At 37.8% G+C, this 18,751-nt stretch overlaps 1 pseudogene; it reads right to left on the bottom strand.

Moving 5' to 3' along the window:
* Nucleotides 1–7,689: 7,689 nt before the first annotated feature.
* On the bottom strand, nucleotides 7,690–8,162 carry LOC112932274 (small ribosomal subunit protein uS8-like; annotated as a pseudogene).
* Between the last annotated feature and the right edge of the window lie 10,589 nt (nucleotides 8,163–18,751).

The following is an 18,751-nucleotide window of genomic DNA, read 5'->3' as shown; positions in this document are numbered from 1 at the left end:
TTCTTTTTGATGCAATTGTAAATGTTTTCTTAACTTCTCTTTCTTAGAGTTCATTATTATATATAGAAATGCAACATTTTTGTATATTTTGTGTCTTGCAATTGTACTGAATTATTTATTAGTTATAATAGTTTTTTGGTGCCTGTTTATTTATACAGTCAGACTTAACATATTTCTTTACTCTGAAGAAATAGATTTAATTTTGTAAAAATCTCATCTTTTATACTTTGAATACTATCCCTTCTCACCCACTCTGTTCTTTACTTGTGCAACTTTAGTTAATTTGTGCTGGAACTTTTAATTCTGCAGAGTGTTTCCAAAGTCAGAAATCATAGTATACATGAATTTAAAAAAGATAGTAAATTCATTAAAGAATAATTTATATATAGTGTACCCTCTATTGTGTTCCTTTGATGAGTTTTGACAAATATTGCACTTGTGTAATTGCTATGACAATGAAGATGTAAAAAATTCCTAATACTCCAATTATTTTCATGTCCTTTTGTATTTAATCTTTTTCCGTGAGTCTGAGCCCCTGGAAATCACTGATGTGATTTTGTCCCGATAGCTTTACATTTTCAAGAATGTCATAAAACTAAATCATAGAGGATGTAGCCTTTTGTATTTGGTTTCTTTCATATGCTTTTGAGATTTGTCTATGTTGTAGCACATATCTGTAATTTTTTTTTATATTATTGAGTATATTCCATTGTATGAGTGTATCTATTCATTTATACACTTACCAATGATGGACATTTCATTTGTTTCTGGTTTTAACAAGTAGGAATAAAGTTGCTGCAGACATCTACACACAGATTTTTTTTTTTTTTATTGCTCTTGGTTAAAAATCTAGGAGTAGGGCTGCTGGGATGTTATAATCCTTCAGGAATGGATTGCTTATGGATGTTATAAGACACCAATAGGCTGTTTTCCAAAGTAGTTATACCATTCTGTTTTCCTATCAGCAATGTATGAGGGTTTTAGTTGCTCTATACCTTCGCTTGCACTTTGTATTGTCAGTTCTAAATTAAAAAAAAATTCCTTGGTAAATTGTTTAAATCTTTTACTCATTTTTAAAATGAGTTGTTCAGGGGGCACCTGGATGCCTTATTTTGTTAAGTGTCCCACTCTTGGTTTTGGCTCAGGTCATGATCTCAGGGTTGTGAGATCTAGCCCCACATTGGGCTCCTTGCTCAGTGTGGAGCCTGCTTAAGAGCCTCTCCCTCCCTCTCCCTCTGTCCCTTCCTTCTCCTTCTCTCTCAGATAAATAAATACATAATTTCTCTTTTAAAAAAGTGAAATGAGTTGTTTGTGTTCTTATTACTGAATTGAAAAAGTTCTTTATATAAATTATAAACAGGTCTTTTTCTAAGTATGTATTTTAAAAATATTTCTCTCAGTTTGTGACTGATCTTTTAATTTTCTTTACAGCATCTTTTGAAGAGCATAACTTCTGATTTTAATAGAGTCTAATTTCTTTTTCTCTTTTTTTTTTTGTGCTTTTTGTTTCCTAAGAAACCTTGGCCTGGCCTGAACTCATTTTTAAGCAGAGTATTAGTTACATTAAAATATACATGATTGAGGAGGTGGGAAAAATATATGACCAATATGCTTTTCTTCAACCTCCAGACAGACACATTTTCAGGTTAAAAAATATCTCTAAATTTAAAGCAATGTGTCTGATGGTTAGAAAGAATGCAACACATACACTAATTTTTTTCCGTGTTCCCAGGTTTTTAGGATAGTCAGTCTTGTAATCTTTGTCCAGGTTAGCAATTGGACCTACTGCTTCATATTTAGAGATACATCACATGTGTATATTCTGTAGTCTCATAAGCACTCCTTATATTTTCTTTCATTTTATCTCTTTGTGTTTGATCTTTCCTCAGAGTCCTCTCCCAAATTGTCAACTCTCTTTAGCCGTTTATGATCTGCTGTATTTCATTCATTGGATTTTTTTTATGTTAAAGATTATACTTTCTCATTTGGAGAATTTTTTAAGGTTTCCCTTTTCATTTTCCCAACAGTTCTGCTTTTTGTTTTCTTTTTTAAGGATTCTGGTCATTTAATTTTATCTTTAATCACTTAAAATATTATGGTTCTGGAATCTCTTTTGGGTTTTTTAATGAATTTGAGTTCTTTGGGGGGAAAACTTGTGTTTTGTGAAATGTCCCCTACCCCCTTTTGCAACCTGTTTTTTCATATTGTCTGTAGCTTTTATAGTGAGTTGATTTTTTATAGAGATGTTTATTTGTTTATGTATGTTTATTCTGTGGAAGTACTCTAGGCTAGGAAAGTGACAGTACACAGCATTTTTATGCTAGCTTGCTAATGTGTCCTGGTGGTATTAGTGGCCCCAGAGTGGTGTTTATTTTAATTTATTGACTTATTTTTAAAATTTTCTGTGTATGCAGGGAGCTCATGGGAGGCTTCTCCTTCCACCTAATATGAACTTGAGGCAACACTTCATCCTGTGTGGGTGTCAAAATTCCCATATCTAGTCTAAAAACAGTCCTATGCCCCCTGGAAACACCAGGTTCCCCTTAGTGTTTAGACTTTGATTTCTTTCTTAGTATCTGACAAGTGGAAAGTTTCCTGTATTTTAAAATTGATTATATGTTTGAAAATACTCTTTTAATACTTATCTGGTATTTTATGTGTTTTTAGCAGGAACCAGGGACTCTTTAACAGGGTTGGTTTGCCACATTGCTAAAAATTCATTCTCCCTAAAGATTCTGTTTTCTAATTAAAACCACTTTTAGAGTTTGATGTCTAGATTTCTTTGTTTATCTATTGCCTCCAATGTTTTCTTATTTTTTAAATTTTCTTTTTAATAATAAATTTATTTTTTATTGGTGTTCAATTTGCCAACGTACAGAATAACACCCAGTGCTCATCCCGTCAAGTGCCTCCCTCAGTGCCCGCCACCCAGTCACCCCCACCCCACGCCCTCCTCCCATTCCACCGCCCTTAGTTCGTTTCCCAGAGTTAGGCCTCCAATGTTTTCAATCACATGCTGAATTGTTTTCCAGAAGAGTGAAAGATGAATCCTCCTATTTGAAACTTGCAATTTTCATGAAATACAAAAAAATTCTTTGAAAAATTCCCCTCCAGCCACTTGCATCCCCCTCCATGTAAATCTCTGTCCTTCAATTTAGATCTCTTTCCCAGTTAAATAGTTGATGCCCTTTAGGTTTACTTATTAACTCTACCTTTATCTTCTTGTGGAAACATGCCCCTGAGTTATCAGAATCACTAATCCAGCACAGCCTTTCCCTACGTTGCATATTTTTTCTTCCCTCATCAAATAGGTAGCTTGAAAATATCATGATAATCTGCATATCTGTTCCATTATGCACTTGGAGATTTATGGAGAACAGAGCATTTTTATTTGAGTGCTTCTTGTATCTCTGGTTCCATTTTAGTGGAATGCAGAGTGTGTAACATACTTTGCAGTAACGTGTGGGAAGTGTGTAACGTGCCTCCATCCATGAGGATCTTGCCACCTGGTTGAAGAGGACAGACTTATAAAGCAAAGAATTTTATAACCAACTGAGACAACATATAATTGGTTGCTACAATGTTGGAGAGTAAGCACACAGAGAAAGGGGATGGCCCTGCAGGGGATAAGAGGTTGAGGAAGGCTCTCCAGGAGCTAAGTTAGACCTGATGACACTCAAGAATTTGGGACTGGGTGTTCTCCCAGGTAGAGCACCTCATCCCATAGAGCATACATATAGAAAGCTCAGTAAAGGGACCAAATATTCCCCACTCCAGCCACAGAAAGTGAACAATACCCAAGGAAATCACTTCTGCAAACAAAATAACTCAGTGGTTCTCTTGAGTAAGTCCGTAAGGAGTACTCTTACAGAAGGTTTAATTGGCAGCTATATTTTGTTTGGTGAAACAGAAACCAACAGGCAATCATTCTATTTATTGATATTAATTCAGAAACATCTCTAACCACAACATTTTCATTTTGTCTTACACACTCTAAGGCATGCTAAAGTAGATTTTTTCTTTACAAAGGACTTTAGAATGTACATTTATAAATTCTTTCCCTTCTGGGGTAAAATCTAGCACTTGTTTGGGAAACAAAATGTGAGACACATGCAGGTTGCTGAAAAAGGGAAGAAGGGCCAGGATGTATCAGAATGTTCCAGCTTCCCAGACCTCCCTCCCTCTGAGCTACTCTTCCAAAAATGATTTCCCTTTTACCAGTCCTTGGGAATTAATTTTTCTCTCAAATAAACTTAGTTCTGTTTGCATTCTTTAAGCCGTCTTAGTCTTGGTAGAAGACGATAGGCATTTAGTAGAGACCAACGTGCTTGGCTATAAGGGGTTTTTCTGAGCATTTTCATGTCCATTCCTGTTACCACCATTTATATATCTGTATTTCATGCTGAAGCCAAAGGGAGTTCCACATTCTGCCCTGGATTCTGTATGGGTCTCGTCATTCAAGGGCAAGAACAAATTGCTGGCAAGCTGTGATACACATGTTTATAATCACTGACATTTGCAGTCAGAGGACTAAAAGATACATTCTTTCTACACACGTATATTGAGGATGGTTAGAAAAATCTGTTTTGAGTTAGGCTTCCTCCCTTTGATACGTGTTTTCAATTGCTAACCAGATGCTGCCTTAATTTTGTTTGTAGGAAGCTGAACTGACACCAAGGAAAAACAGCCCGCTGTTTGGGTTGTCTGCTACATTTGGCTTTCTGGGAGGTTGGTATCACCAATGTTCAGAGATGCAGGGAGAAGCCACCTGTCAGATGTAGGAAAACCGAGCAAAATGCTGCTACTGTGTTTTTCTGGTGTGCTTGCAGGTAGACTTAATTAGTGGATCGAATGAACTTTTGCACGGAAATTAAAGAAAATGTATTGTAGTTTTGAGAAAACAGTGGGACTTCTGGCAGCTGTATAGTAATTGTATGGCAAGCCTAATGTAATGGTCTTTTTCGCTTATGGGTGGCAGCTTTAAGCAAACTTTCACAGATTTCTTAATTTTCCTCACTCTCATTTAGTGTATCCTTTTTGCTCATAAGTACCTCACTCTTAGTAACTTTCCCACTCATGGCTTTTATCCTTTGCTCATCTTCCTCCCCTGCATGTTCCCCTCTTCATGTTTTCCTGTCTGCATCTCACATCTACCATCACCTTGCAGAGACCGATCTCCTGATAGCTGCCCGTCCCACTGGCCAGGGTTGACTTGGCTCTGTGTGCAAGTAATATCTTACTGACTCTTTCTTTATCATAGCAGAGGCACCCATCCATAGACAGGTTCTGAACTTTGTTTCCTTGTTTTTATTTTTTCACTTTCCATTATTACCCCTTGACTTCCACTCTTGAGGTTTCTCTGGTGGGTTATTCCTTTACCTTCTGTAAAGAGTGGAGAGATTAACACAGGCAGTACTTGGCATTTTTCTTCCTGCCTTTCCTCGGTGACTTCTTCAGTGTGGAAACATCTTAGTGTTTCTAGCCCTGCCACATAGACCTTCCTGCCATCCAAAAACAGAGGGAAAGAAGAAAAAGAAAAATGACCATGTTAATTCCTGGGAGTTGTGGCAATTTAGAGAATTAAGGCCTCATATGGTATCATTGGTTTTGATCCCTGATTGGGAGAGCAAGTCTCCAGAAGACTTTCTCCGAAGTCATTTGGGTTTTAATGAGGTCAGAATAACTGGGACATGGAAATTGATACCATTGTTATTAATAAAGGATGGAAAGCATTTTTGGCTCTTATCATTAATAAGTAGACAGCTGGATTGTTCTTTGTCATAAAACTAAGGACCTTCCTTAAATCTTTTCCTTAATTATATTTTGCCTAAACTGTTTTGTGGCTATTTTTATCTATAATCTGTATTAGGAAATAAAAACATCTATTTCTATCTCTTAACTAAGACTTATAGTAAAATAAATTTATTTCTTATTAGTTTGTTCTTCGATTCATAGTATAGTTTTGGAAAGATGACCTACATGGCGAGTCATTCTCTACATGCTCATTTGGGAAGCAGTGTGGAAGAACACTGAACCATTATCAAGAAGGGGCTACAGTTTCTCTTTTTCCAGCCTTATAATCCAATTCTCAACTCTAAGACAAGAGAAAAAAGTGAGAGATCTCTTTCCCTTGCCCCAGCCCCTTGCCATCCAGTCCATAGGTTGTGATAGGGGAAGATAGAAATAAGATGTTGATTTCCAATCTATTTTCATTTACTCATTTATTTATTTGCTTATTATAGGTCAACTGATTATTGTGTGTAGGGTACTGTGTTTTCTATTTATTTATTTATTCATTTTTATTAGTGTTTTCTCTTTAAAACCTAGTTCAGACTCAAGTATTCAGTCATCAGCATGTCTGGATGGCAAGTTCACTGGAAGGATGCTTTGGTGTGTTCCACATGCTTGGAATAGGCTCATAAATAATTGATGCTCATTAAATATTTAATGTTACTGAAGTCACTGAGGTTCATAGCAGACTAGTAACTAAAGCCCTTTCGCTGCTTACAACACCTCTATTACGGCATCAGCCAAATCCAAGGCTCAGACCTGTAGGTTGGACTGTAATCAGCCTGTTAGGTTGGGGCTGCCCTGTCTCTCCATGTGGCTTGATGCAGGAGAGCAAGCAGGAAGCAGTGGTCGGAGCATCAGTCCTGAAAGCTCAGAGGAGTGAGTGACTATTGGAATGAACTCAGATCCTGGGTTTGCATGGAGTGTTCATGCCAACTCTGAGCCCTGCCTCTGGCCTGCTTTTCTTTTTCTTCACTGGCTTTCTTGGGCTGGGCTCATTGGTTCCTGTCATCGGTGTCTTTCAGCATCTTCTGGACTCTATGATTCAGGCCCTGAAGTTTATTGCCTTTTATACTTTCTGCCTGAGTTTAAAAATTAAATTTCTTGCTACCTTTTTTTTTTTTTTCAATGTAGCCTGGTTTATTTGGAAGAAAAAGCTGAGAAATCTAATTTATATTCTTGGTTCTGGTATTATATGGGTAACATTAGGAAAATCCTGTTACCATGGACTTTTCTACTCCTGGAATTCGTATTTAAAAATACTTTGCTGGTGTTGAATTGTTAATGAGCATGTATAATATGCTGGATACTGCATGGGGAATTTTCATGAAGTATCTCCTATCCTAAACATCTGGAACATCTGCAACACCATGAGAACTTGAATTTAGGGCAGGCTGATCCCTGAGAGCCACACCATATATTGTCTAGTGTAACCTTAGGACACTCTGAGGCTAGCATTGCTAGAGGTCAATTTTTAGTCAAATATTTATTATACAGCTGAGGATATTAAGATGCAGAGAAAGAAAATGACTTGCTCAAGGTTATAGAGATGTTCAGAGGGAGATCAGAAATGGGAACCAGTGCCCAGCTTCCAGCTCAATGTTTTTTCCATTCTGCGTCTTTGTTATGATTCTGAATCATTTTGGACATAGTGCAGCCCTGTCAATGCATATATTGTGTAATACATCCCTTTACTCAGGTGCCACATAATCTATGCTTACTTAATTTTTTACTGCAAAAACATTCAATCATATACGAAAGTATAGAATAGAAAAGTAAACTTTCATATGCAGAATACCAGCTTGAATCATTACCAACATTTTGCCTCTTCTTGGTTTCATCTATTTTCCTTTTTTAATTGTTAAGTATTTTTTAAGGCATTTTATTTTCACTTATGTATTACATCCCTAGAAAAGGAACCCCCAGGATCTGCCCTCCTGTGTGTTTTCATCTTGCTTCTTCATGGTCCATGATGCCAGTTGAGGTTGTCAGTACAATGAAACCAAACTGGTGGGTTGGGAGCAGATTGTTCTGCCATTTTTCTAGATCTTTGAGTCTTAGTCAAATCTGGAGCTGATCACTCTACACTTGTTTAACCTGTCCATGGGGCTCACAACCATTTTCCCAGCTCTGTGATCATCAGTGATTTCAAACTTGCCAATATAAGCATGCTTCATCATCACAGTTAGAAACTGGACAATGACTTTGGAGTGTGGCCTAATGAGAGCCTGGCATTTACCTCTCCTTTCAGCAGTGTTAATGCTCTTGAGAACAGCTGCCAGGGCATTCACTCTCAACGTTATGGCGTCATAGAAAGATGGCAGAAAGAGATAATTGTTAGGTATTTCAAAATAAATCCCAGACCATATCATTTCTCCTACAAATACTTCTGTATATATTTCTAACAGTTATGAAATACCATCATCATACTTAATAAAATTAACAATGATATCCCAAAATTACCCTACATATATTCTACAACCAATTTTTCTCTAAAAAGTTACTTCTAATGGTTGTTTTTCCTTTTCAAATTAGAGTCAAAATAAGGAGACTGTATTTCATTTGCTGGGCTATGTCCTGAAAGATTTTTTTTCTATCGTTTAATAAATCTCCATACTTATTTTTTTCTGCTATTTATGGATTAAAGAAATCAAGTAATTTTTCTGTAAAATTTTTTTATACTGTGGACTCAGCTAATTTCAACCTCGAGGTGTTGTTCAATATATATTGTATATATGTCCTATAAATAACAGATGTATATGGAGGCTCAATTTGATTACAAGTTTTTTGGGGGGCTCGAATATGTCATGGAGGGTATTATGAACTTACAAATTGCATCACATCAAGTGATAGTAACACCTTTTTATTCCACTTCTAGTAATGTTAAAATTGGCTGGTGACTTTAGATAATGTAAGTGACCATTATAAAATTCCCCATCAGCTTCTCACCTAAGGGTTTGGACTACCATTGCCCAAATCAATGATGCCAGTAAGGACTCTAAAGTTCTGATTTTTTATTTTGCCATGTTTTTCCTGCATTTACTGATTGGAACTCTTATGTAAATAACTTTTCCTCATCAACTATTCATCTACTCTAAAATACAATGCATATAAGAAAGGCAAGTTAAGTGCCTTCATTTTCAATTTTTTATAATAATAAATCAGTACCCTGGCAATTGTCATTACCATTATGTGAGGCATTATCGTTTTGGAATGATAAGAACTCAGGGATTTTACATATTTGATATGTTGCAAACTATGCATTAATAATATTTTTGGTGTTCAATGGCTAGCAGCAGTTTCTTCAAGTTAGTCCTGTGTTTGACACTACCTCCCGTAGCTTCTTTGCCTTCTGGCATAATAGATGTCTCAGACTCTCGTCCATACCCTGCCTTAAACCTGAAACTGACCATTTGTCCAAGAAATCCTAATTCATTTTAGTGATAAATATTATTCAGAAAGCATTATCTGCTTATAAGGGTCATTATTGCCTCTAGATTTTTTAATAAGCATGAATTATAAATGATATTATTAATTTATATAATAAAGCACGTAGTTTTTACTTAACTTTTCTGAGTTTATATTTGTATCTCTCTTTCTCTTTTTGCACACGGGGATCTCGATATCTGATGCTTGCGTAGCTCATTCCTAGTCCCACCTGGCACTCAACAGAGTGGAGACTGGGAACTTTTTGAGACTCCTGTGAACTGTACTCATGCCTCTCCTCTTCTGGGTGCTTAACACTATGTTGCACATGGAATAGGCATTTGATTCTTTGTTGAATTGAACTGAAGTCCAAGTATTTTTTGAAAGACCCTCTGTGCTGAGGCCCAGGGAAGGAGTGGGCATGGAGTTCAGGCATGGAGTTTCTAGTTCAGCCTCTCCTTCGCCACTGAAAAAAACTGAGGCCAACTTGTTGAAGCAATGTGAATAGAACTAAGGGAAGGGAAAACACAGCAAACTGTAAACCACATGCACAGAGTAGTTGACTATTTAGGGCTGTGGAGATGTGAATTCTAAGAAATAGCTGGATTCAAAACTCTTTCATCAACTCTCTTAAGAGATGCTTCTTCTATGTCTAAGAGGGAGGAAAGGAGAGATGGGGAGGTGGCCTTCTGCTCCCAGAAAGGGAGGGTGAGGGGTTGGTGGAGGGAGAAAAGCAGATGCTCAGCTTTTTGACAGGTAAAATGCCTGCAGATTGTTTTTGCCTCAAGGCAGCCTTGTTCTTCAATTCTGTAAGTGCAGGAGCAGGCTACTCAAGTTTGAGCAGAGAATGGGCACAGGGTGGGGGCAGGAAGCGTTTATTCTCTACCACCCGGAAGTCTCTGGCAAACTGCTGTGCAGGAATATATATCCCTCTACAGTCTCGTTTCCAAAAGTCCAAGTTTATTTATTTCTAGTAGTAGGTCCTCTGTTGTTGGCTGAAAACTACAGTATTTAAGAAAAAATGTTTGTAGAAGACTGGCCTTGCGTTTTTTTCTTTTTTCTTTAGAAAACAATATAGTATTTTGTGAAGCATTACTGGTGGCATCCAAAAACTTTTCCTTAGATTTCAACTACTTAAGCTCAATATAACTCAACAAATATTTATTGACTATTATTCGTAAGATGTTTATAATGGAATAGGTATCCTGTGATAAGCAGTTAGTGAGAATTTTCACCTGCAAATAAGCAAATATGTTTAGAAGCATATTGTCTGTGCCACTTGAATCATTTTACTCCCTGGGTTTAGGAAACAGCCTGATCAAAACGCACCTTGATACACTGTCTTTTGGGCAAGTGCAGGCGTTGCTACTTCGGTCTTGAATAGTCTTCTGAGGAGCTGAAACACGTCCTAGCACGTGGCTTTCTGTAAAACCTCTATTTGAATTTCAGCTTTGTCTTTGAAATAACAGCTTGACCATGTTTCCAAAGAACGTGTCTGCCATCAGTGCCAATTTTCCTCTGTACCGTGGATCTCTTCATAAAAAGATAAAGCACTAACATTTTTTAAAATAAGAAGCCACCTTCACAAGGAAACTCACTAAGACATCCATACAGAGAAATACGTGTGGCATCTGCAGATGAGACCTCTGTGCTGTTCACTAAAAACACAACTGGAAAGGACGTTAACTAGACTTACCATGGTGCTCACTTTGTGGAGCACACAGATATCCGATCATTATGTTGTACACCTGAAACTGATATAATGTCCTATGTCAATTCCATCTCCATTGAAAGAAATCACATTGGAGATAAAGCTAAAAAGAGGTCCAAAACCAGTTGAAATTTTCTTTCATCTAATGCTGCTTCTCACATTCCTGAATGGGATGGAATTTCCACCACATCAGTGACTTCTTCATTCTGCATCAGTAACAAAGCCCACATCCAGGTAGATCTTTATAGAACTGTTGAATTGCATACATTGGCACTCTGGGGGCAGACCTAAACAGTCCAACACCAGCTTGTGCATAGCAGCACCCTCAAATACTCCTCAATGAGACCTAGAATAATAAATAAGTAGGAATGGGAAATAAGAATCAGATATTGATGAAGAGAATGTTACATTAATTCAAAGAAGAGTCCATTTCACCTTTATGAAAACTGCCTTGCTCCTTAGAGGTGAGCAGTTTCCTCAGAGTTACTCAAGGCGCGTGATGACAGCTAAGGAAGGAAGGGTGCCCCCATGCACGCTGTTTGCGGTAGCGAAGGAGGATGGAAGTGTGATCGTACCTTTCATTGGTGGGAGTAAAAAGGAATTGAGAAATTATATGGCAGATGATACCGCTGAGTGGCTTTGTGAACCACTCTGCTGCATTGTCCCCTGAGTGTGACAATGTTTGTAATGTAACTGTGTTTTGCCTCTTGCTGCACAAAAGCCCTGGAAATGAATTTTTGATGCTTCAGAATGAGCCCTGTGAGGAAAAGTTGTCAAATATGGTAGGAAGTGTTCTTACAACACATCTCTTAAAAAAGTAGAGTATAAGTTTTGGAAGAAAGGTTTGCTTGGGCTTTTCTCACCATAGGTCTGTCTGAGTTTTTACTCCCCACTGGAAAAGCGATGCTGCTTCGTTACGGCAGCTCCTGTAGTTCTGCTGCAACCATCCCTCCATAGCACCGCTAACCCTCTGGTTTCTGATCACAGATTTCTTTGTTTCTGCCAGTGTGGGCTTAAGGCATGTGATGGTGTTTGGAAGGAAGTAAACATGTGTAATAGGCCAAGATGGCGAACTCCAGCTAGTGGGACCTGTCAAAAGTAAACTTGGACAGTGATCAGTGGAGAAAATAAAGACTTTATTCTTGGCTACTAAGAGTGATGCCATCCAGCAAGCTGTTCTTTGATTTTACTGCCGTGAGTCTAAGTGCATGTAACAGCCTGAGGGGATAGCACAGTTGAAAGACGCCATACTTGACAACAGAAGAAATCCTAAAGTGACAGATACGTCTAGCTAGGAACCATCAGAGTATTCCATATTTCAGAGGATTTTATTTTCAAGTTTGCCTTCAGTTCAGAGAGAAGCCATACATCTTCTTTCTCTTTCTTTGCCAAACGATGGGGACCTGGACAGGAGTTCTGGAAAGGCCTATTGAGACCCTGGGAGCTTCCTATTCTGGTGGAGGCAGCTGGCGGAGGCCGGTGATGCTATGCCCATCTGTTTAATCTCACGGTTCTCGTTAATGGGCACCACGTTGTCCAGTATTGCTCTTCCTAGAACCATCTTAATGACTGTGAATATTATTTTGAAAGGCCCAACACCTGATCTTCCATTAACAGAGCTGGCTATTTTGCTTTTAAATGTCCACAAGAGCCAATTATCCTGAAAATCCCCAATTAAGTGTACCAGATTGAATTATAGAAGTGCACATTTTAGGAAATTCCCTTTGCATTCCAACTTTGTCCAGTTGAGGTAAGGTGTTTATGGTGAGAACATTTACTTTTGCCTTTTTATACTTTGTCCCCTTTCAGAGTAATTACATTACAATGTCACTTGTCTTCAGAGGGGAGGGTCCTGTGTTGGTATTCAGCCTCCTGAAAGGTGGTAAGCCACATCTTCCTACAACTTCATTTGACTTGTAGGATCAAATAAACATGGCAAAATGACACCTGGTTGCTTGCTGTGAAGTTTTATAGTGCCACTGGACTGTAGACAAGGCCTAATGTCAGAATTATTTCTGCTCCATAGAGAGAGCCATGTGGGGGGCAGGGTTTTCCTATCCTTGATAGAGACATCAACATTGTGGTTATTGGCAGCATTGGATACCATCAGAAGGAACCAGGAAACTCCAGTTTAGGTTCCGAAAAAATAAGAAATGTACAGTAATAATCTCAGCTGTGAAGAGGCTGAGGGGCTAAAACACAACTATTGAAGAATTTTAGTAAGAAATTGTTCTAGCTTTGAACTATGTTCAGGAGTATCTGTTGATCAGCCAGTGGGTAGCACTTAAGGAAAACAGTTTAGCCTCACAACTGACTAATTTCTGAATTTATCAGAATTAGGAATTCATCTGGAATGTAAAGAATTTCACATAGATCTTTGTATCCATTTATTTCTCCTTGTACCTGTTGTAGCTACCGGTGGAATATTGGAGGGGTAAGGAGGTGGTGGGTATACTGTGAAGTATTTGGATTTTTGTCCTAGCTGTCAGAAGAGTAGATTTTAATTTACATTTATTTTCCATGAACAAGGTTGAACATCTTGTTATATGTTTAAAGGCTATTTGCATTTCTTTTTCTAAGAATTTTTAATTGTTACCTCTTTCTCTAGCTTCTCTACTTTTAGAAGCTCTTTATATATTAGGGACATTAGCTGTTTGTCCATGTCTGTGAAATGTGTTGCAAATCTATTCCCCTAGTTCGTCATTTGTCTGCACTTTGCTTCTGCAAATGTGTTTTAATTTTATATGGCTAAATTTATCAATACTTTCCCTTGTTGCTTTTGTGCTTTGAGTCATACCTGGGGAAGCTTTGTGCATTTTCAGGTAATGAAGGAATTCGCTCCTTTTCTTCTCATATTTGTATGGTTTTATTTCCTATATTTAAATCTCTAACCTATTTGAAACTTTCATGGCATCGAATGTAATGAAGAGATTCTATTTTATAATTTCCCATAGAGCTATTCAGTTGTTCCAATATTACTTTATGAAGAAGTCCATCCTTTCCCCATTGCTTTGAGGTTTTGCCTTTCTCATATACTAAATTTTCACATGCAACTATGTCTATTCTGTATTTTCTGTTTTATTCTATTAGTCTGCCTTGGTATTCATGAATCAATTTCATTCCGTTTTTAGTTATATAGATTTATACTACTCTAACAGTAATTTATAATGTCATTTCATATATAGTAGGAATAGTTTCTCCACTCAATCTGATTCATTGTGTTCCTTTTCCAGGGTGTTTGTAGTTATTCTTGCTTGATTTTTCTTCCAATGAACTTTATATCCATCTTGTCCAGCTCCAGGAAAAAAAAAATCTGTTAATATTTTCTGAGATGGCATTAAGCTTATAAATCACCCCAGGGAACACTGATGTCTTTACAGCACAAGTTTTTCTACCAAGACATACTGCCCGTCTTTCCATCTTTCAGTAAACCTTATAGTTTTTAGGAGTGCTTTATGCTTTTTCTCGTGTAAGTTTTATATATCTCCTAATCTTGCTGAGTTTATGTGTGTTTTTTTCTGTATCTAAGTCGTCTTCTTTTCCATTATATATTTTAATTGATGCTTGTTTTGTATGTGAGGGCTATTTGAAAAAATATCAACTTAAAATTGTTGTGCTAAATTCTATGATTGTTAACTTTTTTATTAATTTAGTTTTGGGGGGATGTCACAGATGTATAGTTATATCATATGCATATTCTTCTTTTTAATTCTTATGTCACAATTTCTTTGTCTTGTTTTATTACTTTGGCTCAAATCACCAACACAGTGGTCCATGTGTAGCTCTACTGCTATTCACGTAGAATACAGTTGATCATTTGGGTGACCCTGTTCTCTTTGTCTTACTTTTGCTTTTCTTCTTGTAGAGATGTTATGACTGTCAGAGTTCTCAATGTTAAGCATGAGGAGACAATGGGAATCTAGGAATCTGGATAATTGATGGTTGGGAATTTGGACCTTGGAATGTCTATGGCTCACATTAAATGCATCACTGAACTATAAACATGTAAATGTTTCATTTCTTTGGGAGCTGCTGAGGTAATATCTCCCTTAATTGTCAAGAACCTGTATACTTACGGAGATATTTAACTTGAATCATTTCTTTTGCCATTGTAAGATAAAGGATGAATAAAGAACTTAACTTGGTTAAGAAGGCCTTTTTCTCAAACCTGCCTAAGCCCAAAAGCCAATCCCCTAAAGTGTTCTTAACATTTATTTAGGGCTTGTAAGGTGCCAGGTTCCAATACCACATCCCCCCGGCTTAATATACATATGACACACCAAACTGACTTCTGGGGATGGTATGTAACTTGCTCAAAGTTATACAACTCATAGGAGGTGGAGGTGGGATGAAAACCCAGGACTGTTGGATCCTAGACTGCCTCCTTCATGGTCCAAGTTTCTCAACCATGGCCCTTGGTTTGGATATAAACATGCACTAACAGTGAGTATCTTTGAGCAAGGTCTCCAAGGTGTGTAGGTTTCATGGCTGCTCCTAAAATAATTACCAGTTATCTTCAAGTGACCATTGGCATGAACATTGTTAAATATTCAATCAAGTTTAAGAAGCCATTTGGCCATGTGGCTTTGTCACATTTGCTGACAGCAGAAAATGACTCAGTCTTTTACCTCGACAAATTGCATTTTAATATTTTGAGGAAGATATTCAAATCAGATAGTTGTTCTCACTTTTGCTCCCATACCACATTTCTGGCTTTACTGCAATCTATTTTTTAAAACTTCCAACAGAACAAAAAGGATTGGCATGTGTTAAATCTTCTCTCTCTGCTTCCACCTGAGAGTAAAGGTTAGAAAATTGGAAAAAACAAAAAAGAAAAGAAAAAAGAATAGACTCAAGAATGAGCTGCTACCATTTTTGGAGAATGAACTCCACATGCCTCTCATATTCTCTTCCATATTAAAAGCAAGATTACTTTTTAATACTCTTTATGCTTTTATGAAAATGTTATGTGCTTTTAAAAGTATTATGCATAAAGACAATAAGAAAGTTTAAATAAAATCTTTTTTTCCCATTAGCAGGTATTCAATGATGTGTCAGATCTTGATATAACCTAATTTGTCTTCTGTCAACTTTACTTTTGGATTTCCTGACTCTAATTTTTTGGAAGTTGACAGACGTCGTGTTATTGTCACTAATTTCTCCCACTCGGTTCTCAGAAGTTCATTGTTCTGAGGAAGAAATTGTCATCTTCTTTCTCCCCTCCACTGATTCTGCTTAAGAAAGCAAAGAGCTTTTATATGTACCTCAGTACAAGCTGGCATTTGATTTTAGAGTGCATGAGTCCTGTTCTAGAAAGTTCTGACTTGCTTGGTCTTCAGTACTCATAGCATCTTTGTGGTGAAGGAGAGAGGGTAAAAGGGTGAGTTTGCTGTGCCCCAAGAGGAGAAAGCCCATGAGTTTATCTACTGGGGAGATACATGTAATTAAGCAAGAGCTTTCACAACTGACAGACCAGCAAGCACACTTCAACGTTGCCCATTGCACATACTTATCTAAAGCTTCTTTTTTTTTAAAAAAAAATATTTATTTACTCATGAGAGACACAAGAGAGAGAGAGAGAGAGAGAGAGAGAGAGAGAGGCAGAGACACAGGCAGAGGGAGAAGCAGGCTCTATGCAGGGAGCCCGACGTGGGTCGATCCCAGGTCTCCAGGATCAGTCCCTGGACTGAAGGTGGCACTAAACCGCTGAGCCACCCAGGCTGCCCTATCTAAAGCTTCTGCAACCTTTTCTTTGACATGTAACTTTTTCTCTGAACTACTGTCAGTGACAATGTTGATGGACTCTCTGTTTACTGTCTAATTTGGGGTGCGTCACTCGGACCACTTGTGATATCATGACCTGAGAAAAAGTAGGAATTTGAAGGAGTAATGTTGGCATGTTGGAAAAGCTTTTTGTTTCTGTGGTCTGAGCCTGGCTCTGTGCCTTGGAGCCTGGTGGCAGCCACGTAGAAGGATCAGCCTTGTGAGTAGGGAAACATTTAGTCCTCATGCTCATGCAACTTGATAGAATTCCTGTCTTACTTTTTCTTCTTTTACAAAACCTAGGGTCATGTGAATTCATTGCTAGGACCTTGAAAGGGGCTTAATGAATTCTCTTTGCTTTTATGGATTTTTGCAGTAGCTCATCTCTTGCCTCAATTTCCCCAATGTGTGAACTCTCTCTTCTTTCCTAACTTCTCAGTTATATAGACTTTCTTTGGTGTGGCTTTCTCCTCATTCCACATTTTTTACTGTTAGGTGATTGTATGAATGGTTTGTTATGATGGCTCAGTTTAGGATATTCTGACACAGTCATTAATAGTGTCCTTTTTCAATATCTAAACTGACCCAGTTTGGATGATAAGGCTTGTCACTTCCTCATTGCTTTTAGCCACTTTATTATTACATTTCATTACACTTCGTTATTACATGTTGCTCAGATGAAATTGCTTAGGAATTTCCTTTTCCTCCTAACCCAGTTTTGACTATCCACACTCCTCCCCACATATAGTTAATATCTGAGTTGGAACCAATCAGGGCTGGCATTGGATGCTTTATTATCAGTTTGACCTACCAATAACATCAGCAAGGTATCCACACTTATTTGTAAAACCAGCAGTGCAAAACGTGAACATCCATCCACATAACAGTTATGAACCTCCCTGGACCCTAAAACTGACCTTCCTTGTATTCTTTCCTATTTATTATTACATAAAATTGTCCAAGCTAGATACTTCCACTTACTGTGACAGAGTATGTGGTTTGGGGAGGAAAATCTCAATGCTTTGTTTCTTTTGGAGGGGACTGTTTATGGGATGTTTATATGACCTGCATCTTGACAAAATGGTTTGTATAAATGTGGTCTCAGTTTAAACTGCGAGATGTGTGACAAGGCAAATAATAAAGAGATGGCAAAGGCTTCATCCAAAATGGCTAGTGCCCGCTAAGCTCATTTTACATTTGACATGGTACAGACCATGTAAGAGGTGGCTGAGAGCCTCAGGCACCCTCGGCATAGGGAAATATGGGTTATTACTGGAATGTCAGGCTTTGGCATCAGACTTGATTTTTAATTTGTTCTTTGCTTCATAAACTTATGGTAGTCTTGAGTTAATGTCTCTGAGCCTGAATGTCCCTCTGTAAAATTAGCATAATGATACCACCTACCCGATAGAATTTTGTAAAAATTCAGGGAAACACTACACATAGCATGAAGCCTGCTCCTAAGTGAGTTGTAGCGGCCGCCACCATTGGCATCACTTGTATAAATAACTGTCCTGTATTCCATTGGCATTTCTGGCATCACTGGGGAAGAGTGGAGATGTGATTTGGGAAGCACTATGGGTAAATATCAGAACCAGTAGGGTTTTTTTTAATAGGAAAATATGGAACCCAGAAACAAGAGCCTAGGCTCTGCACTGACTGGCACTGTGACCATGGACATGGGGGTTGTGGGAACCAAGTGGAATCATACATATTATATTAGTTTAAAATACAAAGTATTATATGCAAATGTGATGGATCCTTTGCTGTTGTGTGCTATTACGAATATTATGGGCCAAAGGAGCTTTGGTGAGGGTTTCTGCCCAATGAGGCTTCATCAGCAGAGGCTACTTAAATACCACTGTTCACATTTTGCTGTGTTCTGGTTATATTTAAAATTGGTTATGGATTTGGCCATATTATTATAAGAAGAACATTTATTTTGTATGTTCTGTGTGAATGACACAGTATCCTACCTTACCCTGCCCAACCTCTGGTGTTGGGGTCAGAGGACACAGCTCTTGCACTAGCACTGCCCCATCTACATATAGGACTTTGGAG

This window comes from Vulpes vulpes, chromosome 13 (genome assembly GCF_048418805.1).
Source record: "Vulpes vulpes isolate BD-2025 chromosome 13, VulVul3, whole genome shotgun sequence".
Taxonomy (NCBI): domain Eukaryota; kingdom Metazoa; phylum Chordata; class Mammalia; order Carnivora; family Canidae; genus Vulpes; species Vulpes vulpes.
The sequence above is the reverse complement of the archived record's forward strand: the minus strand, read 5'-3'. Positions and strand labels throughout refer to the sequence as shown.